The sequence below is a fragment of the Lagopus muta genome, chromosome 1 (assembly GCF_023343835.1).
Source record: "Lagopus muta isolate bLagMut1 chromosome 1, bLagMut1 primary, whole genome shotgun sequence".
In the NCBI taxonomy this organism is placed as follows: Eukaryota; Metazoa; Chordata; class Aves; order Galliformes; family Phasianidae; genus Lagopus; species Lagopus muta.
The window spans coordinates 134,055,136-134,072,693 of record NC_064433.1 but is presented as its reverse complement, the minus strand read 5'-3'; the positions used below and the strand labels follow the sequence as shown (position 1 = coordinate 134,072,693).

The 17,558-nt window shown below is 41.4% G+C and overlaps 1 protein-coding gene across 5 annotated transcripts in view; it reads left to right on the top strand.

The window, feature by feature from the left end:
• Positions 1-17,558, top strand: part of FHL2 (four and a half LIM domains 2) — a 39,904-nt gene that overhangs the window by 5,622 nt on the left and 16,724 nt on the right. For 2 of the 5 annotated variants that reach the window (XM_048932510.1, XM_048932501.1), the window contains exon 2: positions 17,244-17,424. The exons of 2 other annotated variants lie outside the window; for them this stretch is intronic. The gene's annotated coding sequence lies outside the window, so the exon portion shown is untranslated. Of the gene's footprint in view, positions 1-7,928; positions 8,216-17,243; positions 17,425-17,558 lie in introns of those variants that run through there. One more of the 5 variants, XM_048932521.1, reaches the window with a different exon arrangement.

The following is a 17,558-nucleotide window of genomic DNA, read 5'->3' as shown; positions in this document are numbered from 1 at the left end:
AGTCATTCAGCCAACTGAAGTATTTTCAGTTCATCTCTTTGTTCAAAATTGAAAGTCTCTGAAAAAATTACAGATTATGATGAAAACATCCAGAAATCTTGAGTGCTTAGAAGAGGTTTTGCATGATGACTGGTGCTTTCTTGACTGATGCTGCATTACCCTTGCATTCCTGACTGTTTTTACTGAACTTCCCAAAACACCCATGTGACTATGGTACCTGAGTGTTGGTCAGCTATGACACTGATGTTTCTCATTTTGGATTGTCCATCTTCCACCACCTTTGGGTCCTCAAGGTCTACTGATATGGATGCAGTCAGGGAGAGCAGAGGGGTGGAGGGTTGGATAATCTCCTTGTCATTTGCACAGGTAGAAGGTTTCGGAATGCAGCAACAGTTTGTGCATCCATCCTTTATTTCATTTTACAGAGAACATTTGAATTTAATTCACATTATGAAGGTAAGCCTGCCAGAAAGCAATGTGAATACAAACTTGTCAGGGACAAACACAATCCATCTGTCTATCAGGCTGGCAATGGGTAGTATTTTTTTTTTTCCAGTTCTGGGTGAAGCGTTAGATGTGAAATTCACATCAGCAACCAAGTGATTGCTTTAATCCTGTTATTTAAAGAGCATGAGCACTTACAGGGTTCAAAGTAAGCACGGACCTACAACGATCAACAGCAAGGACTCCACTTCAAAGTGCACAATCTAAGCTCATATTTTGAAGCATAATATATGTCTGAGCCTACATCTCCAACCTCCTCAAAACATGTGCAAAATATACAAATAGTGTTGAGCAGAAAAATAACTGTTGCCATACAGAAGGATCTATCTGAAAAACAGAGTATCCCTAGTCATACTCAAATCAAAGAGGGGATCTCTTTCTGCTTACATCAAAACATTATGATTTGTAAGTAATCTGGGAATTGATTTGCAACTGTATGCTCCTTTTGTATTCAAGGCAAGTTGAATGTCATGGAGAATGACAGGACAAATAGATAAGCAGAGCATAAAAGGAGACCTCAGGAAACAGAAAGCTGTAGCAGAATAAGTGAAATGATTTTATTTACTTATTTATTTACTTATTTATTTATTTTGCTCTGGAGAGTTTCCTACAGCAGAACACTTTCATATGGGTGTCATCAGAATCTCAGCTGTCTGTTGAAGAGGAATGGAGCAAATAAACAAAATGCATAGGAAGAAAATATTAGAACCAGATGGCATTCACCCAAGACATCTAAAGGGACTCGGTGATGAAACAGCTGAAATAAGCATACTGCATGTCTTCTTATTTAAAACAGGCTTAGATTTGAGCACCTGAAAGTAATTAATGCAATGCCAGCTTTTAAAAATGATTCCAAGAGAAAGTGGAAAAATCAGATCCTGGCAGATACGATAAGATTAGCAAAAACGAATCAGCAGGATAGAAAGAAAGGTAAATGTGACACACTGGGAAAAATGCAGTACAGCTTTATAAAGGGAAGTCAAGCTTTAAAAATCCATCGAGTTCCTGTAAGATGAGAGAAAGCATGCAGATGAAGGAGATCTTTGATTGGCGCTATCTACTTACTTGTACTTTTCCACATATTCAAGAAGGCCTCTCACCAAATGCTCTTAAAAAACATATAAGTAGTTGTGGAACAAGAGGGAAGGTAATGAATTACATTAAGTTTATTGAAAGATGTACATGCAACTCTTGCAGTAAAGGAAGATCAAAGTGGAATTCTACCAAGACTGAGGATCTCAGGGAACAGAGTGATTAGGCATTGCAGTAGCATCTTAAACTGAAAGCAGATGTGCATAAAGCAGTACATGTGAGAAAAAACAGAATTTTATCTATAAAGTAATGATTTTGGGCTGACCACCTGGGTGGGAAAGTTGGGAGTTATGTAGATTTATGAAAATAATTGCCTAGTGGTCAAAAATAGCCAAAAAGCTATTTGAATGTTAATGTTCTGTCATTTAATCTAAGAAAGCAAATTGCCGTATTAGAAACAGCTGGGGGAAGGATGATAAAACACAGGAAGTAGATCTCATACAGAGTAGACTCTGCAGCCTAGGAGAGAACTGGCTGAGAATAGATATGATAAAGATGAATAAAGACATGAGCAGCCTGTAAAGTGTGAGTAAAAATCTGTTACTAATTAGTTCTCCGAATGTAAGATCTAGGAAGCTAATGGCTAATATGTTCAAAATAAACACAGGGAGGTGGTTCTTCAACAGCACAGAGTAGAGCTACCTGTTACAGTAAACTGTGAATACTGAATTTTTCGTGGGATTGACAGGTAACTATGCAAGTGTGTAGAAGTGATATTCAGTACAGGTATTGCCTTCCAGTTGAGAAACTCCTGACTCAAGTGCTGTGGGAAGCTGGGGAGTATTAAAAGGGGATAATACTGCAAGTTATTCTTAATTTCTTCCTAAGGCATTTCTTAGACCAGTAGGATGGTATAATGAGTTGGAGGAATCCTGTTCAGAAATTTTCATATTGCTATGGCATGATCTGAATATGTACAACTTACCTGCTCTGTCTGACACCAGTTATGCTTTACAAGCATTCTAGTTAAACCGCAAACTGTAGTCTGAATGCTGCTTCTTTCTTTTTACATCTGTCAAAACTTGTCTGCATTAGACATTGGAGGTTATGGAAGTTATGGAGTCCCAACCTTAATCTTTAGGGGCAGCTTAGACAAAGATCTGCCAGGAATGAGTTAGATATTGTTGATCATGCCTTGGTGAGTCCTGGTCTAGTATTAAATGGGGAGGTTGGTGGCCCTGCCTGTGGCAGGGAGGTTGGAGATTTGGAGATTCATGATCCTTGAGGTCCCTTCCAACCCAGGCCATTCTGTGATTCTGTGATTCGAGGTGCCTGCCAACTGTTCCATTTTATGAATCTCAGTTTGCTCAAAAGTTCCCTGGGACACGGCATGTCTGATAGCAGGAAGTGGCAGTCACAAACGTTGTTACTGGCTCTCTCTAAAGGGTCATAAAAGATGCAGGCTGAAAAGGCATTCAGGGGAGCAGGAGGAAAATATTCTCTCAGAACTAATGTTTTGGAGGAGAAACCATGGGTAGTGGAGCAGTGAGCGGGGGAGGATTCTGGAAAGGGGTTTTGCCTAAAAAAGCTAGAGCTCAGTGGGAGCACTGAGGGAAGTGCCTAGGTATGTGAGCTGTTTTGTATAGAATTGCATGTCTCTTGTGCTATCACAAATACAGTGATTAGGCTTTTGGAACAATCCCAGTGTGCTTATTTCGTATGTTTGAAACTGGGAACTGTAAATCATGATTATATCAAAATGAATAAAGCCTTAATTAAGGGGTTGCATTTGCCAATTCGGAAGACCAGCAATTACTGTGAGCTCTGTAGTAAATTGGCAGCTCAGGTTCCATCTGCAAGGGTAGGAAACCCAAAAGCCTCTTCCCGTCTGTCATAAGTGGGACCACGCATCAAGCTGAATCCAGAGGAAAGAAAAAAAGCAAAAGTTCCTCCGCACAGGGCTCTGCACTGTTACCTGGGTGTCCTCTACGACATACAGAGAAAATACTTTTGAGCAACAAAGCAGTGAAGAAATGCTTTCTCATCCTTGTTTTTAAGATTATTTTAATAAAGCTCTGTGCCTAAAGACTACTCAACTCTTGCCAGAAGCTCTAGTCTCTTGATCCTGTGGCACTTCCAAAGGTGTGAAACTGGGATCTCTGTCCCTGGTGGTCATAGATAAACTAACTACAGAGCTGAGGGACTTAGGGAATGCTTTGAGACCAAGGAGGTGTGAGCATGGCAGAAAACAAAATGTTTCATTTCCTTAGAAGCAGAGTCACCATCTGTTCACTAAAAGGGGAAAAATGAAGAAACACCGATAGAGGAAGCAGGGAAGGGAAGAACTGCACTCCACAACAAGAATTGCTACCTTCCACGCTCTTTGATATATTTGATACCACTCTTCTTGATTTCTTCTTCATTTGATGGCTCTCCAGGATGGCTGGTTTGCAGAACACAGACATCTGTCTTGGGGAGTTGTTCAATGGGCTTCCAGTAGCCTGAAGTGCTTGTTATGGGCTTCTAAACCATGAGGATACAGGATGTCTTTTCTGACAAGGCTGCTTGTCCAGTGAAGGCCTTGACAGACATATGGTACAATATGGGTAACTACACATTTCCCTTCTGGAGATGAGGGCTCCTGTACAAAAATAGAGGATCTTCAGTGCTGCTGAGCCATGGTATCTTACTCTAAATTCACTGAAGAAAATTGTTAAAACTGAAATTGTTAAAACTGTTGGTGGAAAATGTGTTAAGAAAGAAAACACTGGAAGTACTTATTTCCTGTATTTGTTTGGAATTTCTAAAATACTAAGCTTTTCATACTGACTTAGGCTAAACATCCTTATAAAAGCTGTGCATCAACCTAAATTAGGCAGGCTTCCAGTGCATGTAAAGATACTCTTCTTTGGTTGCAATGGATTTAATGGATTGTCCAGGGAGATCTGTACTTTGTTCAGAGTTTGTGAAACCCTGATACTTCTTACTTATTCTACATATTTATGGTTATTTCTACTTGATTCTCTAATCACTCAGGTGGAAAAAAAAAAGAAGAAAAAAAAAAAACTATATCAGAATATTGCAAAAAGACTTAAGACCGGGAGACTGAATGTGGAGATAAAATATAGACTAAAACCAAACCATTTAGTATTTGCATATTCTTCATACGCTTGAGGAAAATGACACATCTAAGAATATTGTATCAGAGTGAAATTTCAGAAAGATTTAATATTGTCTTGTTGCTATTTCAAGTTTAATGAACTAAAATGCAATGTCTGCATAAGCCTCCACTATTTCCTAAGCAGTACTGCTAGAAACAGCAGTTCTCCTAAACGCACCTTCTCATGTCCAACGGAAGCATGTATTATATGGGTTCCAGCATCAGAAAGGGATTTGCTGAATTTTGATAAAGTAACATAACCATTTCCAGGATAAAATCATGATGGAAGGAATCGGTCAGTAGCTGAGCTATTTTCAAACTTTAAGGCACTGTTTTCCGCCATCCCTGCTCCCTCAGAGATGTTAAGTTTCTGTGTGACTCAAGTTGGGGGAAATAGAAATATTCCACATTCAGCCATCTTTTTCCACTATTTTTTTTTTTGTTTGTTTGTTTAATCTTTTCAGAGAAAGGAGATAAGTGTTGAAATGGTAGCTACTGAGGCATCAGCCTAGTAGTTAAAGCGAGATTTCTGAAGGATTGGTGAAACCACTGACAAGTCTCAGTGTGTATATGATATTTTTCCTGTATCATTTCCTTCTCCGTATCAGATTTAAAACCAATATGGCACTGAAGAACAAAAAATAAATGCAACATAGGTGAGAAATTTATAAGCCATGGGCTATGTTTCTGAATCACAGAATGGCACGGAAATATACTTGTATTTCAGCCTTAAAGAAGAGTTGTGTTTGGTGGAGTGCACTCACCACATCATGGAATGAGGAAAGGAGCTGCCTGGTAATTCTCCCTCTTTCGGGCTCCATGCAGGCTTGATGCTGAGCCTCAGGACCAATAGTGAGTCCACAGCCCCACAAGGGGGGTTATAAATCTGGGTTATAAATCAGCAGAAGTTCTTCTGCCTTCAGGGACAAAGAGATTTTTGGATAAATCAGACAAAAATAATCTCATCTTACCAAAGTCAACTCATGGCCTGCAACAGTTATGCTAAACAATTTCAGCTAGAGCCAGCATGTATTTTTAGCTTGTAATTGGGGAAAACACTGTAGTATGTTCCAGCAGCTCACATCAAAAAATCTTTGGCAGAGCTGCTGCCTTGGCTGTCAGTGGACAGATAGGGAAGTGAATATGATGGAAATAGAAAAAAAAATCAAATAACATATTCAAAATATTTCTTTTGGAAAGGCCTGGAAATGAATGAAACAAATATTCCAAATCCAATCACCTTCAAGGCTTGTTTTTATTCTTTACGCACTTCATCCGCTTCTAAATCGGAGCTGAGCTAAGAGCTGTAGCTCAGATTGAAAGTAACGATTGTTGTCATTGTGAAATAATTTAATGCAAAAGAAAGACAGGTTATTATTGTTGTTATTCTGCATTAACTGATCCTTTGTATATTTTGCAGCAACTCTTATAAGGGTGTGGCTCTCCTGAGCCCTATATTTACAGATAAGCGAACTAAAGACCAAAAAGATGCAATATCTTGTCCAAGAGCATCAGATAAGCCAATGATAGGAGTAGACACCCAGCCAGCAGCCCTCCAAAGACAGGTGTGCAGCTATGGAAACTTAAGAGCTCACTGAAAGTTGCTCAGTGTCTGGTTTAACTCATCTGCCAGTGCCAGTGCCAATGTAAGGGAGTAGCCAGCAACACATGGCTTGGGAGTGCAGAGCTTTGAATTAAAGGAGCTTGAATTACCATGGAACCAAACTCCACAGTCCCATACATGCGCGGTTGGTCCTCTAGGGCAAAATGCCTGTGCTTTGAAAATGGGATTGTAAGGGCCACAGCAACAGACAGACCCGTGGTCATTGATGGACACCAGAGTAACTGATATCTGCAGAGAAGAACTTGAAATGGCCCTTTCTTGTAATTTTATTCTGTCTGTGCTTTTGGTAGATTTTGAGTAGAGCTGAGACTGACTAATGTTTAATTCCCATTCAAAATTTAACTACCATTCAGGTATGCAAGAGGACAGTGAGTGCAAGTCAGGATTCTGGTACATGATTTTTGTTGCTTGTGTGTGTCTGCTGTTTGTTTGTTAGTTTCAGGAGAAACCCATAGCAAACTCATCTCAAGCAGTACTTCTGTGCTATGTGGTGCACTGCATAGGCTTCCTGGAGGCTGTAGGATCTCCTCGGAGATCTGCAGCAGCCACCTGGCCATGGCCTTGGGCACCCTGCTCTGGGTGCCCTACTGGAGAGGGGGTGGGCCTGAGGGACCCTGAGGGCTCTTCCTCTGCCATCCTGTGGTCCTGTGGTGGTCTGTGATCTGTGTACCTGCACCACCACCCAAGCACGAGCCAGTATGAACACAAAGGACGCTGGACTACCTTGCAAAACAACAGCAGGCTAATGGGCTTTACTTTTTCATCTTCCTAGTTTCCTGGTGGTTGATTTGAAGCACCTCCTTCCATCAGGCACCAGTAGGTGTTATCTTGAATTGCCTTCCCACGCTACCCCTCCACTGGCAGAGAGCAGGCACCCCCATTGCTTCTGATCCAAATTCTTCTCAGGACCCTCACTGTTTTGATTAACAGAATGTGTTTCTGCTAGCCCATTTATTCTGCTAGAATAAATGAAATTGGATTCTGCAGCAGAAAAATTCATTCCTGGTTATAGGAGGATTAATGGCTCTCCCTCTTCTTAGCATGTGCCCACTGGCAGGGTTCTCTGCTGGGTCCCAAGCATGTGCTGAGGCAATCTGCTCCCCTGGCTCACTCCTGCACAAGGGGCTTTTTGCCTTCACTGATTTCCCATGCTTTTCTTCCCCCCACCTTGTTACGGGAAGAAACAGAAAGAAAGAAAAAAGGGCAGGGGGAAACAAGGTGCTCTGAATGTCCACAAAGACAAGTCTGCAGACTTGCTCCTCATAAAAATATGCACCTCTCCACCAAGGAAGAGACAGCTCTTTTCAATCTTCTCTGGGCAAGGCACTGTCACAGAGGCAAAGCAGCCAAGTGACTGACCTTAACCAGATGCTTTTATTCTCTCAGCCAGGTGAAGAGACGTACAAATGTTTGGCTTTGCAAACCCTTTCCTTCTGTAAAGCAAGACCCCTCCATTTTAGCCGAGCTTTGTTATTAATAAGCATCAGGGTTTTAAAGAAACAAAGGCTGGAGGAGGCGGGGGGAGGCTTATTTTAGGAAGGGGGCCAATAAAGCTAAGATGTTTAGGAGGAGGAAGTATTGACACCCTTGGAAGAGAGCAAGTGCCGGGTGCCAGCTGCAGAGAGCCTACAAGAATGAATGTCTCCGATGCTTTTGTCTCCTTATATGGTAAAATGATACCGAGGGGTTTCACTGGGCTGGGGAAGGCAGCAGGCTGTTTCCACACCACGCTGCCTGCAGAGCTGAAATGAGAAGAGCTGCTCTCAGCAGGCAGGAGAGAGCTTCGGCTGGCTGCACCTCAGCAAGCAGGCCAGTGTGTTCGTGGTACAGCTGTTAATGGATGTGACCCTCTGCCCCAGGTCCAGGAGGTGACACTAGCTGCCCGCCACTGCTCTGTAAGTAAATATCTCTTTTTCCCTCCTCCCTCCCCACGGACTGTGCCTTAGGATGTGCCACTTTAAACAAAGGGTGCAGGGAGATGGAGAGGGATATGTGGTACCCAGCGGATTGTTGGGTAAGGATGCAAGGAGAGAGACTCCAGGTCCCCTTCCTCCTCAGCACACAGCCAGGGCTGTGAAGAGGAGGAAAAGATGAATTCCTCATCAGAGCAATTACTGCTGCTTGTCTGTCCATACGGTGACATATAGCGGGCTGATGAGGCACAGGGTCATTTCTCGTGTAACTGTTTTTAATGACCGTATTGTGCTGTGTGTGTAAGGGGAGGTCAGAACAAGCAGAAGCCAGACTCAGGATTTCTTACACCTCTGTGCACACCTCCCGCTTCCCAGCACAACAAAGGATTATTTTTGCACTGTAGCAAGAGTAGATGCATATGAAACAAAGGTAGCCTCTCCTGTTCTCAGGCAAGTGCTGCGGGCAGATTGTGTACAGGGAAAACAGGAGCCATCAGCATTATATTTATTCTTTGTACATGGTGAGAATAAATTAGAATGCAAATCCCAATTAGTAGCTCTGAAACCCTTCCTTTCATGCTTCTCTCTTTGTGCATGTGTGTGCAGCTCCGATAACTTGGATGCTTACTATATGCCATCTCACATGGTTATCTCTGTGTACATAATAAAAGAAATACTTTCATTGTCTGCATTAATGGCTGTTCTAAACTTCTGACTTCCCTAAAGGGATATGGCTTTTGTGTCGTCCACTTGATACCTGCATACTGTAACTTTGCTATGTACAGTACAAGAAAGCAAACCTTGTAAAATCTACATACCAGCTGCTGTTGTTACTCCCCTGACACCCATCTAGAAGCATATTAACAACGACTGCTGATTGATCATTAGGTCCAAGGTCAATTGCTGTAATGTATATTGTTGGCTATACATATTTGTCCAGTGTCTTAAATAAGAATCGTGCCAACACAAGGGTGTGTGTTATTAGGCACTTTACACACATTCCAGTGTGAAGGAATTCTCTAGCTAAGGTTGCAGTTTCTGTTATGAACCCTGTTTTCATCTTTTCATACATTTACGGATCTCCCTGCTTTCTGCCTAAAGTCTTCTGTGCCCCCTGTCAGCCTGATGTTTTTAGGTAAACTGAAAACAGTTATTTCAGGCATTTGGATCTGAAAGGCTGAAAAACAGTTTTAAAAAAAATATTCTTGTCAAATTTTGATTGTTTTCTACATCATCATTTAACTGTGAGTGAATGGACCCTAAAGGCTGCTTTAACAAAGCCCATGCATATTATAGCTCACATTTTGGGTTTTTTTTTTTTTAATTTAAAAAAAAAATATGAGGTGCTATATGTATTGAAAACTCAGTTCCAAACACTACCATGGCACTGCCATGTCCAAAATCTGGCCAGAGCACTAATAAATCTGTGTTTTACACTAGCTATAGCATAGATAGTGATCTTTTGTGCTATCCTTTGGCTTCCAAACCAAAGCATGGATAAGGTGAGTGGGACCACTGGAAGGTCAAAAAACTGCTACTGCTGAGAAACCATGTTTGTGAAAGTTGCCTGGAGGTCCCATGTGATATTTTCACTTGACTTGCAGGTCTGAGGCTGGGAGATGCATCAGCACTTGAGGTATTTAGAGAAAACTTAGGAGAACCCAAGACAGCAGAAGACTTGGGGTAGAACTTACGTACATTTGGTTCTCACCATTCTGCCATGAGAGTCGTGAAATGGCAATCTAGTCTTTAGTCTGTATCTGACCAAAGTACTTATATAAAGATAAGGTCCAGTTTCCTACATATGGGAAGATAATATAGTTACATGTAATGAAGGCCCCTCCCTATAAAGAACTGGGGAGCCTAGACATATGTTCTGATTTTTGGGTGGTTTTGTGTGGAACCAGGAGTTGGGCTTAATGGTTTTTATGGGTCCCTTCCAACTCTGGATATTCTATGATTCCATGATGCTATGACAGTTTCTTAAAGATGTCCCTTTCCCTGACATCACATCTCTCCTGTCAGCACTTTCAGTGGGCCCACTTGGCGTCAGAAAAAATTTAGACAACTCCTTCAGCCACACCCAATACAGTTCTGTGGGATCCCGTCATGCTTTCAATGTTAAAAGACCAAAAAAAAAGTCAGTGGCAAAGTACAGATGCTGCAATTGTAAGAGCTGGTGACACACTGCACTGCAAATTCAAAGTTTCACTCCAAAAGAAAACAGTGGGAGTGGGCTGTAAAGACATATTCTCATATAAGTGACTCTGACTCAGCTCTCCAGGGTACTGAGTTCCAAGCCAGAGAGCCAAGCAATGCCTTATCTGTTGTCATCCTCACCTCCTTGCCTTGCAGGGCACTGAACATTGAGAGCTTAAGGGAGAACTGGATAAATGTTAGTGCTATCAGCCAGAGGAAATGGCTTCTTTGAAATCAAGCTGAAAACTGAATGAATGCCTGCTGCTGCTGACCAGTACACTGGAGGTCTGAGTCTCATTAGTATTTTCCTTATGGATAAATGGATCCTGAGCATCTTCAAAGAAACTCTGGATGGTGTGGTGTTGTAGACAATCACCTTCTCTCATTTGGGTACTGCTTCAGAGGTTGGGGATCTCATAATTTGCATTTTTAGATTGATTAATTTTAATCATGCAGTTTTAATGCATCATTTATATATGCACACATTTGTGATGCAGATTCTTCCCAAGAGAGGATGTGAAATGGTAATGACAGGTTTCATGGAAATAAATCTTGGATAAATTGACAGCCAATGAAGCATTAACATTTAAACAATACTAAATAGCTATAAAGAGAATCAGAGAATCATAGGATGGTTTGTATTGGAAGGGACCTCAAAGATCATCTAGTTCCAACCCTCTGTCTGTCATAGGCAGGGACACCTTCTACCAGGTCACGCTGCCTAAAGCCCCAGTTAATCTGGCTTTTAACAATTCCAGGAAGTGGGCATATATATAATTTATTAGAAAATACGAGAGGCTTCTTTTAAGGCTGAATGTCGTATTGCTTACGTCAGGTGAAAGAGTTGCAGTCTTCATTTCTTACCTTTTTTACATACCCTCCTACGTTATATTGTCCAATATTAACCAGGATGCGAAATGTTTACTGTATACCCAGTAATACACTGTTAAGAGGAATGTAAATGAGCGTAACATTGATATAAGAATATTCATCTCTTCCTTTCACAGCAAATTTTCAACTTTGAAGTTGTAAGTATATCAACGACAGAACAGCAATCCTTAGGGTTGCATGTTTGGAGGTAGGAAGTAGATATAGACTCTTGGCAAACACAGTCACAGTGTTCAAAACCCATCACTCTTTACTTCATCTTGCATAAGAAATACAATGAGTGGCATAAAATATAGAGATATGTATATCTGTAAGCATTTCTCTAGCTCTATTTTGTTACTGCTTTAAAGCATACTTGGGATGAATCTTTCATCTGCTTTGTAGGATTCTTGTCCAAGTACCTCTGAAGACCAAAAGTATCTTCAGAGACTAGAATCCCACTGCTGCCGAATTCCTCCTCCGCTCTATGTTGTATCATTTCATGGTCTGCCCAACATCTTCCTTCTCCAGTTAGAAAGGATTTTGCCCACAAAAGGATCACCTGCCTCATTGTCTCCAGGCTCCCTTTGTCCTTCTGTGCTTGCTTCTAAGTCTCTTGTTCACCACAGACACTTTGACTCAACATTAACAGCTCGTCTCTGCTCACTGTGTTCAGCCAAACTCCAGTTGACAAATTGAACACAACTGATTTTGCCCTGCTGTAATCCACCTCTTTTTCTAAGATGTACCCTCCCCTGTGAGGACAGGCTGAGGGAGCTGGGCTTGTTCAGCCTGGAGAAAAGAAGGCTGCGGGGTGACCTCGTTGCAGCCTTTCAATACCTAAAGGGAGCCTACAGAGGGGAGAGGAATCAACTCTTTGAAAGGGTTGATACGTGTAGGACGAGGGGAAATGGTTTTAAGTTGAGGGAGGGGAGATTTAGGTCGGACATCAGGGGAAAATTCTTTACCCAGAGTGGTGAGGTGCTGGAACAGCCTGCCCAGAGAAGTTGTGGATGCCCCGTCCTTGGAGGTGTTCAAGGCCAGGTTGGATGGGGCTCTGGGCAGCCCTGGTTTAGCATTAAACGTGGAGGTTGGTGGCCCTGCATGTGGCATTGGGGTTGGAGATTCACGATCCTTGAGATCCCTTCCAACCCTGGCCATTCTGTGATTCTGTGGTTCTGTGAATGGGCATCACTAAGACTTACACACTTTTTTTGCCAACATTTGGAAGCCAAAGGCACAGCAGCTTAAGAGAGAAGTATGGATGCTTCAGTGCCAAAGCATTCACTGCTACAGTAGTTTTGCACAGCAGCTGAAAGACATGCATTAACAGATCCTCCCAGTCACCACATGTGCCAGTTATCTTAGACAGAAAGGGCGTTGTGGTCTTGCCTCTGTAGACAGAGCCAGAGAGAAAGCCAGAACTGTTTTGCTAAAGGCCAGAACAAATAACAAAGCATTCTTCCTCCGTAGGATCCTTCCAGTGTTGTTTCTGTCCTTTGTAGAAAGAAGCAAACATTGAATATTTGGGACAATGTTCTATTTTTGTGTCCTAGATTGTATGGGATTTCAAAAGTGTAGAAGAACTCAGAAATTTCATTGCATGGCAGCACAGTATGCTTTTTGGAAGTTTTCATCTTAGGGACAGATTTTCCTGGTAGTGTTCTTGTCAATAAGCAATCCTTTTCTGGAAAAACATGCCTCTGTTGAAGTCTAGCACCTGCAGTCATTTAATTAAGCATTATTACCATAGCGTAAAGCCAGTAGGTTTTACTAATCTTATTTAGATAACAGTAGGTTTATTAGATAACAGTAGGATTTATTGATCTTATTTAGATAACACTAGGTTTATTAGATAACAGTGGGTTTTATTAATATTATGCTATCACTTTCTGTTATCTGCTTACATACTTCTACTAGAAACATGAATTTCTATCCTTAAGTAATGCCAGGTATATGGTCTCTCTCTTTTGAGTAAGCCTTTGTTTATCCCTCAAGAAAAAGAAAGCAGAGAGCAGTTTAAAAAGACTTTGAAATAGAACGTAAAGGCAAGCCTTTCCTCTTGAGCCGCACTCTTCCTTGCTGTGGTGGATTTTAGAATCATCCTGTGTCATTTAAATAGACTTCTTTTGTAAATGATACGTATTAAGGAGTGTTTTAAATCCATACATCCTCTACTCACTTCAGTGTCAACCTCAGCTAATCACTGTAAATTGTGTGAGGTACACGTTCAGAGTATCAGTGCTCATTTCTTCAGTGCCATCTGTAGCTACCAATGCTGGTGCTCACTCTACAACTGCAAGAATGGCTCTAGGTTGGAGCAGATCTTTACTGAATGCCAAACAAAACAAACCACACAGAAACCTCAGCTGGAGTCTTCCTTCTCCACCACTGTCAACAGGATTACCACAGGCAGCCACAGTGGAAACCTTCCCACTCAAGGAACATTTTCTGTTCTTTAGTATTGTTATTTTAAGGAGAACAATCTTAAATAGCAGACTTTCCAATTTGTGATAGGCTGACTGCGATCCAGACAGGAATCGGGTATGCTTTGGTTATCTGAACATGTTGTGGTGGGTCTGCTCAGAAAATTGCTCTAAAGTACTTACAAAGAGACACTGGAATGTTATACCATAGGTAAAATAAGTGTCCTATGTACAAGGAAGTTGAGTCGCTGGAATAACCTAACCGTGGCTCTGTAGAAGGCTTTAAGGTAACTTTTAAAAGTCTGTTATAAATAGAAAGATTTTAAAATTCATTTTGAAATTTAGCATGGATGTAGAATGGTTTGGGTGGGTTATTTAAGATATGTGTGTTTTCTCTTTATTTTGTTATTATGTTCAACTATCAAATTAAGTTTTCCCTGCTTTTGCAAGGAGCTTCTAGGAGACCTACAAATACCTACTCTGAGCTTAAAAATTTCAGAAGCAGTGAGGAATACCTCTGTAATTAGATACCTCTGACATCTTAACCTTGGACATTGGTAAAGCAGTCTAGACACTGTTAACAGGGCTGATTGGTGACAGCAATGATGTTGTATTATGAGGCTTTGATTTCTTAAAGACAGGAAGCCTAACTCTGCTGATGGGCTTACAAGGATTTCTCTGCCACAGCAACAGAAAGCTGTTTCCACTTTCTCCTCAGCTTAAAAATAACAAGTGAAAGAAAGACTGCAGCCAGATCTATCTGGGCATCCCTGCCTCATTTACAAGCTTAGCATAAGCTATCCCAGATCATGGGATACAAGGATACCCAGCAACTCATTCCCTACAGTAATCATGCCTTCCCTTTTCAGGGACCTGAACAAAGAATCATAGAATCAAAGAATCAGTAAGGCTGGAAAAAGTACTAAGATCATCTAGTCCAACCACCAAACCATCACCACCATGCCCACTAACTGTCTCCCTAAATACCATATCTATCCTTTTCTTGAACACATCCAGAGACGGTGACTCCACCACCTCCCCAGGCACCTGTGTCACTGCCTCACCACTCTTTCAAAGAAGAAATATTTCTTCATATCCAACTTGAATCTCCCCTGGCAGCTTGAGGTCATTCCCTCTCATCCTATCAGCATCATCTGGGAGAAGAAACCAACTCTCGTCTCACCACCGTCTCCTTTCAGGTCACTGTAGAGAGTCTTCTCTGTGTGTCCCCTACTCCAGAGTAAATGACCCCAATTCTCCTAGATGGTGGTATGAGCAGCTGTCATAGTAATAAGCTTCAATGTCTCAATAATTTTGCAAAATTATACTCTTTCTCTTCTCTTTGATCATGAAATTCACTTCATTGAGTGGTACTCCAGCAGCCTGTGGCAGAAACAGAGTCTATGGCTAGAGAAGGGCATGTCTGGGCTTTTTGTATCAATTGCATCTCAATATTTGGCTTAGCTTTCAGAATCTCAGGAAACAAAGTGTCCCTTGGTGGCCCATTGAGAGATGCTTAGTAGTTCTGCATGTGCTGGCTTGGCTCTCCATGGCCAGAAGCCTGATGCTGGAGAGTCAGGGATGCATGCAGCACCAGGAGGCAGCCCCTGCCCTGCAGCCAGCTACTGGTTCCCTTTGTGAAGTTCAGGTGGATTCCCCTTGTTAAATCGTAATTTCTTTTCTTCCTGAAGTAAATTAAAATGAAAAAAATAGCTCCCCCTGTCCCTCAGCACAGCATTATGACCCGGTTTTGAAAAATGATTAGCTCTTAGAATAGTGGTTTGCAGTTGCTGCATCAATATGGTAGGTAATGAACATAGCAATAACTGCTAAGTAGAGAAAAATAACCACCTCTTGCCAGAAATCCAGCACAGTTTGAACTGCTAGTTCATAGTTACAAAGGATAACATAAATCTTTGCATTTTAGTTTTTGGAACATTAACATAAATTGTTTCCAAATGCTCTGAACCTGCATGGCTTATGTCACTGGAGTTGCCAGACATAGATTTTCCTTTTGCAGGGAAAGGAAAACAAACAAGTATCAAAAATACTCCAGATCTCTGGGGGAAAAAAAATAAAATCCAGGTGAGAGAAATGTGTGTACATGTTGGAAGAAGATGGGTGTCTCCAAAGGCCTTTTAGCTGCACAGGTGGCTAAAGAACTCCCAGCTCTGAAGGCACAAGAAAAGCCATTGCTCTATTGACCTGGCTGAAGTCTATAGCAAATCCTCCTTTGGCATCTACAGGGGTTTAATTCGATATCTCCAAATACCATTACAACAAGAGATCACAGCTTCACTTGAACAGCTACACTGTTTTAGACAATTCATACAAGAATATCTCTTACTGGGCTTGCAAGCACAGATGGAAAAAGAAGACGAAGTCTGGGAGAGCCAGTCCCTTCCCCCAACACTCCAACAGCAAATCATGCCAGGGAATGGGAGAACACCACATGGGCATGGTGGTGATGGGCTGTTGGTTGGACTAGATGATCTTGGTGGTCTTTTTAACCCTGATGAATATGAGATTTCTTAATAAGCCTTTAACAACAACAACAATCAAAATGAGCCTGTGGAAGCAGAAAGGGGAAGAATATAGAAACAGAGCTTTTAAGTCAGGCTACTACTTAATTTCTGGTAATTTTCATGCCAATTTGTACTGCCTGGGAGACACAATCTGGGTAGTGCTAACATTTGGCATAAGTTGGAATTTTCTTCTGGGCATGCAGTAGAAAGCTGTTTTCCTTTTGGAGATGTACTTGTTACATCTAATGTTGTAGGAGGGAAACTGTATGACAGAAAAATCATTTTTTCCCTTATGATAATGTTGAGAGCAATCTGGAATACCGTAAGTATAAAATAGCAACTGCAGTAAAATCTAAAGACCTCACTGTACCACTGAGAGGCATAATAAAGATAAGTCTCTGGCCCACAGAGCTTTACAGTCAACAAGCACCAGCACAAGAGAAAGGCATTAATCAATGGCAAGGAGGCTGAGCAGCAGTTTGTGCCCATCTACAATTGTGAAAGCATTTGTTTGTTCTTACAGCCTAAAGCAGTGCCTAAAAAACTGCACTAAGCTCAGTGTGACTTTTTATATATGACAGGAATCTTGTGACAGGCAGCGTAAATGACCATGTGCACTAATAGGCATAAGCATGCTTGGTGTGATTTTACATTTGTTTGTAAGACAGCAGTGATTTGTGTGACTTTCCTGCTAATATTTAGTAGATATGCCTTCTGATTACTTTACATTTAATTACTTCTCTCCAGAGAAGAATACAACTGCCAAATATCCTCAAAATATTGCATAAGAAATCTTGAGATCCAGCCCAAGACTCCAATCTAAACAGCTTTTCATTCCAAATTGCAGCTTTCTGAAGGAAACCACACAGACCTGAATGCCTAACTTGAAGGAATACTGGGTCTGAAATCAGTGCTAAATCCAATGAAGGAGTCACGTAACCAACAGCAAAATGCAGATCTTGGAAATTTTCCTCTTTTCTCTTAATTTCCCAGGCCTCTGGAACAGTGCTTCTACCTCCATCCGGAGTCTTCTCAGAGTGGAGCTCACCTCAAATCTGTGGGGGAAATTAAGTCTGCATCTCCCTGCTCCAGGAGAGGCCCAATCCACAGTGACAACCTTGGAGCACCTTTAACAAAATCGTAATCCTTTCAGGATAGGGAAGAAAGTACCCAGGTATTTTCCAATCTAACAGCAGTGACTCTTATATTAAGTGAGTAATAATACTTCCCTCTGTTCCTGTTTAGACAGAACACCCAGTTTAGACAGAATAATAATTTCTTCTCGTCCCAATCCGATTCTATGTTTTA